At 43.8% G+C, this 17,736-nt stretch overlaps 1 protein-coding gene across 4 annotated transcripts in view; it reads left to right on the top strand.

Annotated features, from left to right (window-relative positions):
• Positions 1 to 556: 556 nt before the first annotated feature.
• The window catches only part of LOC149275903 (5'-AMP-activated protein kinase subunit gamma-2), an 89,083-nt gene continuing 71,903 nt past the window's right edge, over positions 557 to 17,736 (top strand). For all 4 annotated transcript variants that reach the window (XM_089504159.1, XM_089504161.1, XM_089504162.1 and 1 more), the window contains exon 1: positions 557 to 649. The gene's annotated coding sequence lies outside the window, so the exon portion shown is untranslated. The remainder of the gene's footprint in view (positions 650 to 17,736) is intronic.

The raw sequence follows: 17,736 nt of genomic DNA, 5'->3' as shown, positions 1-17,736 counted from the left end.
TCATCCCTGGCAGTGCGATGATGCCAGTGTACCCCCCCCTGCTTTTGGAAGTGCCCATTGTGCTGCTGTGATTATTACACGAAAGTTGTGTTGACTTCCTGTTTCGGGGCTGGCTCCTGGCTGATCTGCGTGTTTTGGCTTCTCAGATGTCGGGGAGAACGCGTGGGCACCTCCCCTCACACGGGGGGCGGATTTGGGGATTTGCGAGGCTGTTCACTATGTGCGCTGCCGCCGCGTACACATCGCGAGTGTCACTCCTGAGCTGATTAGCCCCGATCCCTCCGGGCTGCAGATCTCACGGCGCACGGCGAGCTCCTTCTACTGCCCCGGCGGCCGCCAACATGCCCCTACCCTCCGGCACAGGGAAGCCTCGGACCTCCCCGCTGCACGGTGTGACATTCAACTAATCACCCCCACCGTGGCTTCTGTCTCTGCCCCACTTGGCACGTACTGCACCCCCTACCCTCTCCTGGGCAGCACTCCCCACCCCAACTGGGGCAGGAAGGAACCCAGGAAGTTTATGAAGGTTCTATTCTGAGATCTTTGACTTCAAAGTATGGGAAGCACAGCCATGGACACAAAGAAGAAGAAAGAGGCTTCCAAGAAGAGCAGCAGCCAGAAGAAGAGGATGCTCAGGGTCCACATTCCTGTGAGTGGCACTTGTGTGTGTGAGTGTGTGAGGTGTGCACCTCTGGAGCCGCCCCTGGGCTCCTCTCCCACATTGGGCTTTCACTTGCCCCTCTGTTGTGATACACTATCCACCCCACGTGCTCAAGGCGTTGGTCTACTGATCAATGGCAACAATGTACCCGTGTAACCCATGGTTTGCCATAGCAGTGGCTTTTTTCCCCCTGACCGCTTGACTTTAAGGGGTTAAATTAGAAGCAGTTGGGGTGAGTTGGTTATATTTCTTGTTTTGTGCTTCTCAGAGCTGCGGCTTGTTCTCTGTGCCCATGTGGGCTAACAGTGTCACACCCCCTACTGAAAGAGTTAACACACATAGTGAACCCCCTGTTTCGAAGACCCTTATGTGTCGGTCGCTGACTTTTTTTCATGAAACTGCTTTCTACTCCTGGGACTTATTATTTATTGATTTATATAGCGCCATCATATTCCACAGCGCTGTACAATAGGATATAACAAGTAGTGCATCACATAACAATATGGACTTACAGAAACAAAAAGGCCTCGCTCCAAGGAGCTTACACTCTAGGGAGACAGCCAGGGTTGCTTGGCATTATCTGGCCCTTTGTTCCTCCCCAGCCAGGAGGTACCCTGTTTCCTATGCTGTGGTTTGGCTCACCTCTGTTCCTATTAAAGGGACCCTCCAGCCATTATATACACGTTAATGCATATGGAAGATGAGAGGTCCCTTTACATCTTCATTGACCCCAATGCATCTCCCTGCATGTGATATACTTACTACCGGTCAGCTGCGAGCGGGGGTCTGTCCAGCCCCCGTGTGCCAAAATTGCTTACAATGTGAGCACTTTTTTGCCACTGGTTATCTGCTTTAAGCAACCAATCACTGGCAAGAATTGTTGGACCACAGCGGAGCAGGGCAGCTGCAGCTTCTACTCCAGATGTTTTAGAAGAATGCATATTTAAGTACTCGCATAGGGCGAGGGTTACTCACGGAGTCGTTTAACATGCATTCTTCTATAGTAGGGGTGTCAGAGACATTAAACTGTCCCTTTAGGCTGGAGAACGTATATATACATCATAATGTACGCTGTGCATCCATCTGTCCATCCCTGTAAATACTACATTGAGTAAGGAGCAACTGTTACTGGCGGGGACCTTGTCTGAGTAAATACAATTAATTACAACTTAACGCAGCGCTTAGTTTGTGAATTAACAACTAAACTGTGAGCATAAGAGGCTTCCTTAAGTACCCCACCAGGGGGAAAATTATTTTCAATTTATGCTAAACCCAGTTTAGGTTTGTTGGCAAATATATTTCTACTCTATTATTATTTATTGTTTTATATAGCACCATCATATTCCCCAGCGCTGTACAAAGGAGGGGCCGGCTCAAAAGAGCTGACAGTCTAGAGCGCTACGCAATGACAGAGTGAACCCCAGGCCCAGCCGCCGGTCATCAGATTGTGACACGGCGTTCTGTTGTCACAAAATAGGATTTTTGTTCGGGATTGTTACTTAGTGTAAAAACATTATGAGTCAACAGGTGATGCCATAACCGTGGAGTACATGCCTGGCCCTGCGCATCAGAGTGTTGTGATGGATACACTCGTGGCGGGCAAATTATTTAAAAATGCGTCAAATCCACACACAACCTACTCAGCAGAAAAAGAGCATTTTTGAGCCATACATTTGCTTAGAAACAGAATTTGCCAGCAGATTGGCCCCATTCGGCCCCTTTCTCCTGCTGTAAAGACTCAAACCTTAACCAGTCGTTGGTCTCTTCTTAGATTCAGGAGCCGTATGTCTATCCCATGTATGTATTAGCCTCTGCCACTTCTGCTGGGAAACTGTTCCACGTATCTACCACCCTCTTATTTTCCTGCACTTTTCCCGAGGTTTAGGTGCAGCCCCTGTTTAGTGTATCCACCGCCATAGGTAAGCGACATGGAATCGCGTCTTCAGTTTGATCTCCTGGCCAGAGCGGGAACTCGTTTTTTGGTAGACGTTTCTAGACACAGAATGTCTTCTTTTACTGACGCACACAGCCGGGGTACGCTGTAGGTAGCTGCTACAACTCCCATTATCCTCTATACCCAACATTTATCAGCGGGAGAGCTGCCTCGGTCCTGTTCATTATCCTGAACTGTTGAGAAAAAGGAGAAGAAGAAAAAAAACTCAGAGAGGAAAATAAACATTTCAAAAATTCACTGGTTTGGAAAAAAAAAAATTCTGGCAGCGAAACAGGCGAAGCTGAAATCAACATTCGTTTAAAATAATCCTCTGCGTGAAGCAGACCGACGCTCAAAACAGGGCTCTAGAACCCGCTGCTGGACTCCAATCCCCATCATCCTCATCTAACCGTGAATATGTTAAAAACCTCAACCATTATCTGGATGACAACAGAGGAACATTACAGGTGCAGCCTTTGACCTGTTGTTATGTTGCTGTCGGTGTGGCTGAGGGTGATGGGAAGTGTAGTCCAGCCCCAGGTCACGGAGTGGCAGCCCTGGCATTGCGGGTGGCTCGCGCTGTGTCATTAGGGGCATTCCTTAGTCACCGGCTGGCAGCAGGGTAACAAGCTGTTTGGAACCCAGTCTGATGACTCAGTTCTGCGCCTGCGCACTGCCGTGTGTGTGCGAGGAGGAAGGAGAGCGGGGCACTGGGTTCTTCTCCGCCTCCGAAAATTAACCCGCGAAACACCGGAGAAAGTGCTCACTATTATTTTCTCTTGCCATAAAATAGGAACCCTCTCTCTCCCCTACTTCCTCCAGCACTGCATTGGTTAATGCCATGGCAACGAATACTGCTCTTCCTTAATCACGCCGAGAACTGCTGCAATTATGTAACTAACAAGTGGGCTCTAGATTCTTAACCCTCTCGTTGCCGGTACAGGCAGCTTTCCAGCCTTTTGCCCACATTTGCAGGCTCCAGGCCCTGGCGGTTGTCGCCTTAATTGCCTGAAATATGGCCTTTAATTGCCCCGTCTGCGGAGTGTCGGGCTTTAACCGACGGGTTTGTGCCAAGCGCCGCTGGTTGCATCGTCCACCGTGTAGCGGTTCCGTCGCCGCGCATGCGCACAAAGTTTTCGAGCGTTTTTGGAGAATGTCCCTGCCTGCTGCATTATTTCCGTTTATACGGGATATCAGCTTCTCGGTTTGCGAATAAAGCGGTGAGGCAACGTACAGGTTAAAATTAATGGATATCCTTTGTTTGGATTTTTTTTGTAGTTAATTTTAAAATCTTCTTAAAAACATTGTTTTTGTTCCCATCCCGACTCCTTATCATACTGGCCGTGGGAAACAATAGAATGGCTCGGTCTTAATCTCCCACACAGATACTCTAATGGGGTTATATTACTGTATACAGCGCTGGGGGTTATTACTTTATACAGCGCTGGCGGGTTATATTACTGTATACAGCGCTGGGGGTTATATTACCGTATACTGCGCTGGGGGTTATATTACTGTATACAGTGCTGGAGGGTTATATTATTGTATACAGCGCTGGGGGTATATTACTGTATACAGCGCTGGGGTTATATTACTGTATACAGCGCTGGGGGTTATATTACTGTATACAGCATTGGGGGTTATATTACTGTATACAGTGCTGGGGGTTATATTACTGTATACAGCGCTGGGGGTTATATTACTGTGTACAGCGCTGGGGGTTATATTACTGTATACAGCGCTGGGGGTTATATTACTGTATACAGCACTGGGGAGTTATTACTGTATACAGCGCTGGGGGTTATATTACTGTATACAGCACTGGGGGTTATTACTGTATACAGCACTGGGGGGTTATTACTGTATACAGCACTGGGGGGTTATTACTTTATACAGCGCTGGGGGTTATTACTGTATACAGCGCTGGGGGGTTATTACTGTATACAGCGCTGGGGGTTATTACTGTATACAGCGCTGGGGGTTATTACTGTATACAGCGCTGGGGGGTTATGCTCAAGGACAAAAATATTTTTCTATGGGACTTCCCAACAAAACCTGCCAAATTTTCAGGATCCTGTGCCCCGAAATTGAAGATTGTGTGATGTCACACTCACTCAATCCACACTATGGGCAGCGATATGCCTTTTGACCATTTAGAGCACCATTTACATCCCTTTTCTGCATTCACGATCCCTAATCTGGGTACCGGCTGTGCAAAAGTCTCCAAAAATGGGCCATGATGACGGTGTCGGTACTGTTCCAGGAAACTCGGGAGCAGCTACTGTATGTATCGTCTCTATAAAAGAACGCTATAAAGAATTGTCCATTTGCTTTCGCTGGCGCTGGTGATAGCGGCACAGTCAGTACCTCGTTTAATATTACATCATATTAAAAATGTAAAATACCCTTTTTCTTATCATAGCCAGACCATTAAACATTCAAATCATAGATTTTATATCATAAGTAGCATCCGAAGTCACAGTTATAACTAATACTTGCTCCAAATATAAAAGATATATAAACTATATGCGAAAGTTTTTTAATAAAGTAATATACATGTAGGAAATCTGGATAAATGCTTCTTGTGTGCTGACGTAGGCCAGCGGTTCCCAGTCCGGTATGTTTGCCGGTTTACATATTTCGATGGGATTAAAGCAGGGGCGTCCAACCTGCGGCCCTCCAGCTGCTGCAGGACTACATCGCCCATCCTCCTCAGCCAGCCCCTTAGCTGAAAGAGCATTATGGGAGATGTAGTCCTGCAGCTGCTGGAGGGCCGCAGGTTGGATGCCCCTGGATTAAAGGGTTACATCAATACCTGATTAATTTCTGAAGTTGTTAGTATTTAGCGAAAAATCTTGGGGTCAGCTTTGAAACCTTGGGTTGTTTGGCCGGAGACATTCTTAAAGGGACACTCCAGACATCACATGCTCTTTAATGCATATGATAACGGAGTGGTTGCACGGAATCCCACCCTAAACTCCAACCCTATATGCATTTGCCCCTTTTTCCAGTCCCTCAGCTCTAGCACTGGCCCACCGAGCGCTCAGGAATGGGGAATCGAACGAGACTTCCCGTGCCCAAGCGCTCCCTTTGATCTCAGCCAATCAGTTGCCTGAAACCTCAGACGGCGGAGGGGGCATTCCGCTGCAGCTTCTCCTGAAGGTACGTGAGTGTCCCTGTAACTAGAGACAGTTCTCTGAGATGAACTGAAATAGGACACAGGGCTAATACATCGTCCTACTTTTAGATGTGGGCGACCTGGACAGGCCCGTCTGTGTTCTTAAAGCATTTACTTTGGGCAGGAGGCCAGGCTTGTTTTCTCAGGCATACGCCCTGTATTAATACGCCAACCTCCTCATTTACCCAGGAGAACACCATAAATTAAGCAAGAGATTGCAAAGGCTAAACTTTATTGGCCAAGTAGGATTATAATAAGACACTTTAAAAGAGGACACTCATAAAAAAAGGTACTGTACGTACTGCAATGCCCAGGCAGAATAAATCTGTTGACACATTGTATCTTGCTTGATAACAGAAGTCACCAAGCGCACCCTGAGCCATTGGGAAGGATGATGATTCATTAACAGCTGGAACCGAGTGAGTGCGAGTTCCTTGGATTCACCACACAACCCGATCCAAAACCCATCACCTGCTTGAAATTATGTGTACACAGAACTTCTTTATGGGGCCTCATGACAAAGCATGCATTTGCTCTGGGAGCACGCGTGACATAGACTGACTACACCAGCTGTCATGTCTTGGGCACATACTGTATACGTATACTTGGGAACTCGCTGGGTCTGACTCCGGGTGAAGCTCTGATTCCCAGGTTACTCCTGGTCTGTTTCCTTGGGCAGGGGAGTGCTGTTGACCACATCCAATCCCTGCCCACTTCTATCCCATTCCCCGACCACTTTTCTTCCTCTCCTCGTCCCCTACAAGGTGTCTCAGGCTTGCTCCACTCCTTTGTGAGTAACTGTATAAAGTAATAACCCCCCCCCCCGCAGCGCTGCATACTGAAATGTCACTCGGCATTGACAAAAACCTGCTTTTTATCTAATTTTGTCCCAATAAACTCCCATTATCTGCAGACCTGGAGGCCGGCATTGTGATATTTTGGATGGCTTTCCCGGCTCAAACACCACATTGAGCTGATACTTTATGGCAATGATAATGAAGTCTGTTCCTCCATAGACTCCCTTCATTGTGTGAGTCCCTGTTCAAGTCATAAAAAATTATTACAATGTCCCTCTTCTCTGTTTTTGCTGCAGTACCCCCGACACTATATTTTTCCTTTGGATTTTTAGGTCCCAAAATGCATTATATTACATTTATCAACATTAAACTGCAGCTGTACATTCCACCTTTTGATGAAGATAGACCTTACATGATGGAAGTTCTAGCCGGCAGCATACTTACTTACCTTAGTTTACTGAAGATGCGCTAAAAACATGTAATTTATGGCTGTTTGGCGCTGAATGAGTTAACAGTGCCTGTAGAACATTGATGATTTTGGTGCCGATATGGTACTGATTCGTTTAAACAGGAGGTGAATTTATTGCGTAAACGACCTTCCTCTTCCTCCAAGCGATTATTTATTAAAAAGGAAAATATTGAGCTGTGCTCAGTGAAACCTCAAAAATATACGAGCATTAACTCTTTCAGTAACAGGGAAACCACAGTACATCGTGCTTAGTGACATATATATATATATATATATATATATATATATATAAGATCATCCTTAAAAAATAAAGTAAATGTTTTTTATCGTGCCTAAGGAAATTTTTTTCATACAGGGTAACATGAAAATAAATGAGATAAATCCGGTGTCCTTTTTACATCTATCAAGTCTTTTGCACCATGGTATGGCCCAGACCAAGCCATGAAGGACATGCACATACACACATTTACATATTCTCACACTCACCCATACTTACACTTTTACATGTAGACACTAACAGCAATGACTGCCAGCAATCACATGGTCAGCCACCAACCTAATTAAGTTTTAGTCATTTAGGTTGAAAAAAGACCCAAGTCTATCAAGTCCAACCCTTCTACCGATCCTTCCTGATTTTGCCCAAAAGAAGGCAAAAAAACCCCAAAAACTAATTAAGCTACTTTTCAAGAATTCCTTCTTGTCTTCAAAAGACGATCAGATTTCTCCTGGGATTAAGAAGCTCTAAAACATTAATGTTTATTCTATCATTTATAGCCCTGTATGTTCTTACCCTTTTTAAAGGTATCCGGTGTATCTGATAGAACCCCCTCTCTCGGCGGTGGATTCCGTACCTTTACTGCCCTCACCGTAAAGAATCCCTTCCTTTGTTGTGTGTGAAATCTCCGCTCTTCCCGTCTCAGAGGGCGACCTCTCGTTCTTTGTACATTTCTGTTAATGAAGAGCTCTTTATGTCGGCCCCGCACATATTTCTACAAAATAATTAATGAAGATAATTACATTTGCTAATTTGGCAGTAAAAAACAGCACCAGAGTAAATAAATTTTCCAAAGCACTTTGAGTTTAGGACGACAGAATCTCAGCGGTCCTGCTCTATCATTATTCAGACAAAATACAGAGATTGCATCTTTTTTAAGAGGTAACTCATCAATCCACCAAAGGATAGTGGGAATTATAGTGCAACAATTCCTAGAGTGCCAAGTTCCAATCCATATTCTAAACCGCAATTAAAATATCTTTTTTTTTTGATACACTGAAACAAGATTCAATTTCCAAGATTCACGCCGATTCCCAGTCAGAGATTTGTGCATTTATTTTGGTTCTGATTAAAATTGCCAATTGTTTCTCAGTGGATATTTAAATTCTAGATTATTTCGGGTCTTCTTGCAATTATTCTGATTGTTCCTTCCTTCATCCTTAAAGTGACGGTTAAGTCGAAGTTATGGAAATTTGCAGCTTTGGACTCGGAAATGCTGGTTGTTTATTAACTCTTTATTTGCCTGCACCTTGTCAAGGTGCCGCGCATGGAAAGGGGATATTGCGTATTGCCTCTATGTTAGAGGAGACTGGAGGCGAACATTGTATTTGAACAGAAATGTTAATTAAATTTAAAATTAAAATGTCATTTTGTTGACATCAGTAGTGGCATTATTTAAGATATATATGTTAATATAAATTATTGTAATCCAGGGTCGGACTAGGCATACAAATCGGTCCTGGCACTTTAAGGCCAAGAGCCAATAAATAACGTATGTCTAGTCTTTGGCAGCCACACGGATTCAGCCCGCGGCTGGCCACTTAAAGACCGTATGCCATACGAGTGGCAGTGAAAGGAGGTCATCGGTGCCACCTGGCGCTGGACCACCAGGCGTTTACCCAGTTTGACAGATGGCTGGTCCTGGTCTGTTGTCATCTAAATCACTTCTTTAATGACACTTGGCTCAGAGAGGTTGGTTCAATAAAATTACAGTTGCCTTCCTAGGACAACTTGGTTGTTGCCAACCGGTTGCCTTGATGATGAAATCTGGTTGCAATCCTGGGAATTTGTGCTCAACACCACGGCATCTCTAGAGGTTGTAGTACAGAAAGGCATCGCCCTATACTTACCGCCATTCCACCGAGAACCGTTCGGCTCGTTCGGTATACGCAGATCAGAAACGTTCCGCTCGACTCTACTTACTTTTCATCTGCTTTTAAATCGGTTGAAATGTTCTTAATAAACAGCTGTCACCTGGAATTGTCATTATCTGCTGCCTCTGCTTGCATGATGCGCTTTTTGAGTTCTGTCCTACAAGAACTGTGATTATAATCTCTATAATAGAACAATCTCCCTCGGAAGTGTTTTTTCTCAGTTTTCAAAAACATTGAAACAGTTACTTTGTGAATAGTAATTACTGAGACCGGAGTCATATATTTTATACAGGTTTAGGACCTTTTGCGATGTTGTGGATTACTCATGCTTTTTTTGTTTATTAAAATAGGGTGACCACTTTACTGGTGGGCACTTGCAATGACATTAAAGAGGGCTGTGTTGGTGTCAGGACTCCAGGACTCCAGTGCTGACACCAACGTCCTTATGTCCCCGGAGCCCTTCTTGGATAGTCCCACGATGCTCTCGGGCAATGCTCCTCCAAAGTAGCCGGTCCAGAGTCCGCTGCCTGGCATCGCAGCAGACCGTGCCCCAGCCACAGGCGTGCTTGTGACATGACTGACCCCGACTGATCCTTATAACCTTTTCCTGACCTCGTCTTCACCCTGAACTCCCTATATCAGCTCCGATATGCTATCCATTATACATTTCGGCCCGACGTTACCTGTCTTATATCGACCCGGCTGCGTTTTGACCTTGTGTACCGTCTAGGGATTTGGTTGCTGTTTCTGGTTCCTGACCTCCCTGGGGACACCTATCCACCCAGCTGCGTTCATAACACATGGGTTCCGTGGCTGTGATTCCTTCACACATACATACTAGCACACGCTTCTATTATTGAAGGCCTCATATGCATGTTAATGTGAATGATGTCTGCGTTACCTTATATTAAAAAAAATTTTAATTGTTTTTTTTTACCCAAATTCATAGAGGAAGTCATCAGAATCCTCGGCCCCTGCGCACATGCGCTGACATGACAGTGTCTGCCGTCCTGGTATAAAAAGTTGCATGTGGCCATGCAGTTGTTGCAGGGCATGCTAATGATGCACATACACCATAACGTGACTTTTGTTGCTGTGTGTTCCCTATTTATAGTGTTATGGACCCTCAATGTACCCAGCTGTATGAGTATCCTCCTGATCACATATTTATCGGGGATTGAGTTCTTTGGTTCCAGACTTCTTCCTAAATCAGACTTTGCCTGCCGCCGGCCCTGACCTTATCCAGATTATCCACTTTACGCTTTTTAACTTTGCTTTGGACTTCATGGTGCATATGATTGCTTGAGTGTTGCTTTAAGCAGCATACAAAGTAGCTGGGGTAGGCATAGAAGCTGACAATCTACCAATGGGGATTCATTTGGTTTATGGTGGATGATGAGGATGGGAGTTCAACAACAGATGTAGAGGCCAAACTTGTCGTTATATCTTTATTAAATCTCCATTGCTTAATTTTTATTAATTCCTTACTAATGGAGTTTACCTAACATGAACTTCCAAGACGTGTGCATTTTTGACATGATGTCTTCTGTGAACTGAAGGAGGTGTTTTCTTGGAACGGATTAGAGTCGAGTGAAATTATAATTGAACATATTCTCATGACTCATGGGAACAGAAACTTGTCACTGTTGCTTGGATCCTCTTTATGCCAGTTTTACTTATTATCCAGGGAGGAAAAGGCTTAATCAGGAGTAATGATATTGTTTTATTTTAAACATAAATGGACAATATGTACTGTGTGTATATATATACATATATATATATATATATATACCTCCTGCTAGAACAAAAAAAATAACATATATTTTTTTCTAGCATACATATATATATATATATATATATATATATATATATATATTAGCAGGAGGTATCTGTCGGTATTTGCCAGGTGTGCCAGTTGGCCAGTTCAGTCCTGTTGTTGTTGTCTTGCACTAACTCATTAATGTTAATAGCCTTGCAAAGGTCCGGCACAATCTCCAGCACCAGAGACTCCTGCACAGTCTCCTAAATCAATGCACATAGAGTGCAGGAATTGGAGAACTTCTTTCTCGGGTTGACATCGGGATTCCAATACGCTATTTACTAAAGGGTCTTGGGAAATGAAGGAACATGTCCATGAAACGCCTTGCCTTTGGTAGACGCAGATGTGATGCCGGAGCAAAAAAATTAAACAAGAAAAAAATGTGATATAGAATAAATTGGATAACCGAAAGTTTCTAGGTTGGAAAAAGTAGTCTCCTAATGCACTAATACCGTCAGGCCAGGTAGCTGCTAATAGCGGCAGGCCAGCTAGCTGCTAATACCGTCAGGCCAGCTAGCTGCTAATACCGTCAGGCCAGCTAGCTGCTAATAGCGGCAGGCCAGCTAGATGCTAAAACAGTCAGGCCAGCTAGCTGCTAATAGCGGCAGGCCAGCTAGATGCTAAAACAGTCAGGCCAGCTAGCTGCTAATAGCGGCAGGCCAGCTAGATGCTAAAACAGTCAGGCCAGCTAGCTGCTAATAGCGGCAGGCCAGCTAGCTGCTAAAACCGTCAGGCCAGCTAGCTGCTAAAACAGTCAGGCCAGCTAGCTGCTAATAGTGGCAGGCCAGCTAGCTGCTAAAACCGTCAGGCCAGCTAGCTGCTAAAACAGTCAGGCCAGCTAGCTGCTAATACCGTCAGGCCAGGTAATAAATACTAAAACTGATAGGCTGTCTCTTGGAGTAACTTCCACAGATGTTGGTTATCACAATTATCAGCTAGCCTTTGGAAACCATAAACCAAAAACTGGCCGAGAATCATAGTTCAACAACAAGCGTCTCTCCCAAGAGTCCTTGTCTCCTCCCCTGATGGGTATGAGGGTATCGCAGGGTTCTACTGCCCTAAAAGTCACAATAATGTATTGGGAGGCCGACAACAGCTGGATAGATACTTGTTCAGAATGTTATAATGAAAAGGCATGTTACAGATGAGGACGTTCACGACATGTAGGTAACTCTGGGGGCGTTCAGCCAAACCTCCCGTTGAAACCAGTTTAACCAGCTCGATTTTTCATCTGCCTGTATTAATGCTGCTAACCCAGTAAGGGCAGAAGGTGTGTGCCGCTGGTTGCATATCAGAAATGTAAACCATCGCTTATCCTCACCACCGCTTCTTCCTGGTTCCATATAAAAGCCTTAAATCCCTTCCCATTCTATTTATTTTCTAGAGGAACCACAATAAGTTAATATGGTATATATGTAATATTACACCTCGATATCTCCTCCAGTCTTGGAGCTAATAATAGACTGCATTTCTTCCAGACGTCCAAGCACACGCATGTGCGCCCGGCGCCCGCCCATACATGTTGTGTAAGTCCTGATTTTGAATAATAAACCCTGAATTTAAAGGGTTTTAAAAAACACTGGCGTTGGGAAGGGAATAAGGATTATTAAACCTTTAATAGCCCCAAATTCTATATGGAAGTTTTCCTCTGATGATAAAAGTCTGATTATTTAGGATCCGCGATGAAGGGTATTTCAGGGCCAATTGGATATTCCTGGCAGCTGGCAAAAAACTGGGGGAAACATAAGCGCGAGATGAACGTGTCCTTCTCATAGATTGAAAGGGGTGTAATTTCAGAAGAGAGGGCGAAGGATCAGCCCCTCCGTTTAATACGATGTAATTGACGTAAAAGTAATTATGATATTTCCGCAGATGTTGTTAAAATGGCATTTGTATCCTGCGTATTAATATCCATCGAGTCTTCCGCTGGTAGGGAACACCAAAGCTTGCAAGACATATGATACAAGTGGAGATCTTAACATTAATTAAAGCGAATCTAAAGACAGTAAGAAGATGAGATGGCAGGAAGAGAACATGCAGGAGATTAGAATTAGCAGAAAGAGCGAGGAAGGCAGCGGGTCCTCGGACTGATGGGGGGGGTACGGGACCCAGTGTAAGAGACAGACGAAACAGGAGGACAAACAGACAAAATTAAGGCCATCTTTAAGGAACCCACGGCAGCCGTCTCTTGGGACCCGTCAACAGCCACCTAGAACCACCATAGTTTGGAGGTCTTTGCAGCCGTCGGAATAGACCTCTCGCCTGGTAACATAGTAATTTAGCTTTAAAAAAAAGTTCTACCCTTCTACTGACCCTTCCTGCTTTTGATCCCAATTAAGCTATTTTCTGAATTTGCGGAAAAAAACCTTGACTCCAAAAGGCAATCAGATTTCTTCTTGGATCCAGAAGCTCTAAAATAGTAACATTTATTCTATCATTTATAGCCCAGTATGTTCTGCTTCCTCTGTCGGGGTCTGTGCATCACCGGCTGGCATGGAGCGCTGTGATACGACATTAGACTTCTTGGAGAGATCTATGCCGGTTGAGCAGCCCTTCTCCTTGCATTAAGATACAATCAGGCTTCGGGGTGGCCATGATGGAGCCCCACCATTTATAAAGACAGCTCTGGACAGAATAAAGAAACATTCACGATCAAAACTAAGGGAGCCGGAAATACCGAAAACCATAGAAGACTGTCGTAAAGGCTTATACAGGCTTCTCTTTGATCTCTCCAATGGGCTGATTTATGCTATGGAGGGGGCTTCTGATGGCGCTGCCCTAGGTCGGGCCAAGGGCGGCCAGAAAGGTAAATAGAGCACTGCATGCAACTGGCAGAATCAACCAGGTGGTCCCTGTTGTGGCGGGAGGCCTTGGGTCCTCCACCTTGGCAGTCATTCCACGGGAGTTAGATGTATCATAAGGAAGATAAGGACCAACGACTTATTAAGGACTCGGGCAGATTTCTATGTTTCTAAATGAGCCTCTGCATTTTTTTTATAAAGCTCCCACCAAGAGATTGATACAAATCACTGAGCGCTTGAGAAAAGCAGGGAGCCGTATACATGTACCTGCTCTGGGGCTCCCCCTGCTGGTGCTCCTCCCAAGCCATCCCTCTATGGCACAGATCAGTTTTCATTCTCTACGTTTAGTGATGCGATATAGTCGGTGACAGCAGGGTCATCTCCTGCAAGAAGTGCTCAGTTGACCTTGGATAATGCATAGGTAATGTAGGAACATTTCCTAATAATCACCTGGCTGATTAAACTATGCATTATGCAGGGCCAGCTTGAGAAATGTACCAGGGATGACCTTCCATCATGCATAAAATTCATTAAAAATGCATTAAAACCTCAACATCCCTGGACTCCCTGAGGTTTGGGTCCCAGTTTAATCTGCCCATACATCCCATGTAGCTATTCCATTGCCCATCGGGCCTGGCTGAGGGCGATGTGAGTAGTGAGAGAACCATCTTGAAAAACAACCATTTATAAAAGCATAAAGCCTTGAAAACTTTCCATGATCCTGTTTTACTTTATCTTTTTTTCCCTTTTTTTGCAATAGTTTATTTAACGTAACCTTGTGCGGCTTCGCTGTCGTTTTCAGATATACATTTCTGTTAACGTAATTGTAAAAAATTCAGCTCTTACATTTTTTACATAAATACATGAAAATGTCAAGGATGGTGGCTGCAGACTTTTATTCCATTACATTCTCACCTGGGGTTTTTTTATTATGTTTTTTTTTTTTTGCATTAGCTGTTTGTTCAAAGGCTTCGACAGATTGAAGGGAACATTTTTGCTGTTCTGAGCACGTCTTTGTTACGCTGTATAATGCGGCGATACAATAGTCTGGAGGCACGACTACTGCTAAAAAATTCGCCAGCGGATCACACTTATTCGGCCCCATCTAGTCTGCTGTAAAGGTCTTAATCTTTCCCTGATCTTGTCAAAGAATCAGGGGCCCTATGCCTATCCCTTGGATGTTTAAATTCTCCCAATATATTAGCCTCCACCACTTCTGCTGGGGGGCTGTTCCACGCATCTACCACCCTCTGAGTAAAATAGAACTTTCTTACATTCCATCTAAGCCTCTGCCTCTCTAGTGTTAGACTATGGCCTCCTATTTCTCCTCCTATCAATTTAGCTTCCCCCTGTACTTAAATCCCTCTTTCTAATATGTCAATATCCTTCTGGAGATGGGGGTCTCCAGAACTGCCCCCAATACTCTAGGTGAGGCCTGCCCAGAGATCTGTAATGTGCCAGAAACAACTTTGTCTTCCTGCTAATAATCCTGCAGGGGGTTTGTTAAGCGGATAGGGTAGTAGAGAAATGGAACAGCCTCCCATCAGATGCGGTAGAGGTTAATACAGTGGGGGAATTTAAACATGCATGGGATAGACATACGGCTCCTGAATCTAAGACAAGATCAGGGACACAAAATGCTGTAGCCACAGAACTCCCTGCTTCTGCCCCATCTGTGCGCACATTTGCCAGTAATCAGAAGAATCAGACTTAAATCCAGGTGGAAGGACTGCCCCACATAATACAGGACTGTTGGCAGAGATCAGAGGGTCTGAAGGTGCTGTGACTATTTTATGTACTCCCTAATGGAGCCGAGATCTGCCTCTGTTGACAAAAATCATTCCCTTACCCTGACAGAGCACTCTCGTCATGTTTGCCATATTATCTTCTATTATTAAGTACCCAGGTGGGCATCGGTGCGGCCACGCTCTGCGAGGATTTATCAAATATTATATATATATAATATATTATATATATATATTTCATGGGGGGATCATCTCTAAGTAGTTGATTCTACTAATGATCTTTGCCACGTGGCAACCCAAATATTATTATTATTATTATTTGTTTTATATATATAAATATATCACCATCATATTCCATAGCGCTGTACAATTGTTACACAACATTGTATGATTTTTTATGAATATGATAAGAATGTTATTGGAGTTAATGGAGCCACAAGGACCATCACTGATTAGATACCGGGAGTTAACTAGTTTATGGTCAATAATAATAATAGTCCTAAAGCGAGGCCAGTATCCGAATTATTCTGTACAGACCCCGTCGCTCACAGATCAGCATTTTCAAACATACATGAGCTTGGAATTAGTAGCCCGTGTGGCAAGTTAGAACTCGCCCGGCATCCGAGTTATTTTACCGATTACTCTCCAGCTGTTTCAGGCGTGATATTCATTGTTACGTTGTAATAAATATATGTATGTTCTAAATAATATTGTGATTGGTAATATAACACAGAAAACAATAAGCCAAAAAAGTCAATCTTTTATAGATAGTGTGTATTTTATGGGAGCGGCAAGTGTAACTTTCCGAAGTTTTCCGTGGTTATTCCTCCCCGTTACATTACTCCTCCTCTTTAGCGGCCGTTCATTGGTTCTGACAGCCGTTGTAGGAGGGGTTAGGAGAAGGGAAGGTAAAGCTTTTTAGTTAATATACCACTAAACTTTTGATTCAAAGGGAGGCTGGGGAGGTCCTTTTTTTTAACATAAAATATTATTTATTTTTAAATGGTTTATTTATGGCCTTTATTGTGATATTTAAAAAAAACAACAACTATATATTAAATATAAAAATACAAAAATTGTATTTTATTGAATTGAATTGTTTCTAGAAACGAGTATCTATATGCTGTGCTCGGTGCTTTTAAAACAATAGTATAGATTTAAAAAAAAATTATCCTTCATTTCTGGTGTCCCCGTATGCAAATGAACCACTGCAGAGAAGAAATGTCATTTGCATACGGGTACAATCTCCTCCAAGCGTGTTCCATGTGTAGCTAACGAGACCAAAGGATGTCAGCAGCGGTGGAAGCAGACAGAGGCGTAATAAGTAGATAAAGCCTATTAAAAAATAAAAGATTTAGGACTCTGAACCTTGTTCCGAACAACAGCAAATAAATGATGGTAGTAAATCTGTTATTTTCCTTCTTTCTAGTAAATAATTAATGATAATTATTACAAAAATAAATAATAGTAATAATTTCTTTGAAATACAGGAGATATTAATCATTTGGAAGTTAGTCCTTATCACCAAGAATACAGGCGTTCAGGATCTCCTCTCATCGTTGAAATGGTGATCCTAAAATGTCCAAAGCTAGAAAACCGAGTTCTGAGTGCTTATCATTATTTATTGTTTAACTAAGCGCCATCATATTCCGGAGCGCTGTACAATGGGCAAACAGGACAATACAAATTGTATATGAAAAACATCAGGCGAGGAGGAGCTTACAAGTGTTCCTCTTTGTAACCCAAATCCCTGTTACCCCTCTTTCCTCCCCTGATGTCCCTCTTTCCTCCTCTGATGTCCCTCTTTCCTCCCCCAATAATGTGTATAGGAACAGCAGTAAGTACCAAAATATACTTGATATTAATAAATAAACATATAAAACACCCAGTAATGGGTAATTATTAGACTTTATAGGCCCAGATTTGTTTCATTTTGTTTTTGGTCCATTAGTTTTTTCGGACAATGAATTTCATTCTCTGCCCTTTCCAGTTGGATGAAATTCGGGGGGGGGGGGGGTATGTTCATCCAACGGCTTCCGTGTCCCGGTTTCCCTTTGGTGGAGAAAGAGAGAGTTTGCTTGCAATATCCTGGCCTCTCGGAGTGTTTCTGCAAAAGGGCGGAGCCACGGCACGCCACATGGGAACATCCTCTCCCCCTGGTCGTCCAATCAGGTAGAGGGGTGGG

This window comes from Sceloporus occidentalis, unplaced genomic scaffold (genome assembly GCF_023333645.1).
Source record: "Sceloporus occidentalis isolate IW3139 unplaced genomic scaffold, rSceOcc1.0.p SCAF_258, whole genome shotgun sequence".
NCBI classification, from domain to species: Eukaryota; Metazoa; Chordata; class Lepidosauria; order Squamata; family Phrynosomatidae; genus Sceloporus; species Sceloporus occidentalis.
Note: the sequence above shows the minus strand (reverse complement) of the source record. Positions and strands in the feature narration are given on the sequence as shown.